The sequence below is a fragment of the Pangasianodon hypophthalmus genome, chromosome 14 (genome assembly GCF_027358585.1).
Source record: "Pangasianodon hypophthalmus isolate fPanHyp1 chromosome 14, fPanHyp1.pri, whole genome shotgun sequence".
Lineage (NCBI taxonomy): Eukaryota > Metazoa > Chordata > Actinopteri > Siluriformes > Pangasiidae > Pangasianodon > Pangasianodon hypophthalmus.
The window spans coordinates 11,155,412-11,156,002 of record NC_069723.1 but is presented as its reverse complement, the minus strand read 5'-3'; positions in this window follow the sequence as shown (position 1 = coordinate 11,156,002).

Sequence of the window (591 nt, the reverse complement as noted above, 5' to 3'; positions counted from 1 at the left end):
TTAAATGCATTGCTCCCTTGTCTGATAGGCTATTAACCAGCTTTTACTGGCTTTAGCAAAATTTCTGATAAAAATATCCTACTAGCGCTGATTTTTTTTATGGAACCAAAATCACAAAAAACAAACATGAGCCACTGATAACAGTCTGGTGGTTTTCTGGTGCCAAAAGTTCTAGTAAATTGTGCAGTGGAAAACGGCCTTAAACAAATTATAGCTAATGCTAGATGTTTTACCCAAAGAATGCTCTGTCTGCCTGGGAATCCTGGTTATGAGTATTAAAGCTTTTCTTGATTTCCTGCGCCTTTCTTCTGGAGCTTTTCTTTTCAGCACATCAAACACAGGATTAATTGCATCTCAGTCTTCTTCTGGCTCAGACCACGTTCAGCTACATGAACTGCAGGCTCACAGGATGGAACAGATGATGCTGCATCTCTTTATCTTTCTAACATTTCTCCATGGCAGCAAAAACATGAAGAGGTTTAGGTTAATCACATCTCTGTGCACTACGATGCAATTTTCTTTGTCAGCAAACTGGCCATAAGCCCAAGCAATCACTGTAACTGTCTGCAGAATAAAAACTTTACAAGTACC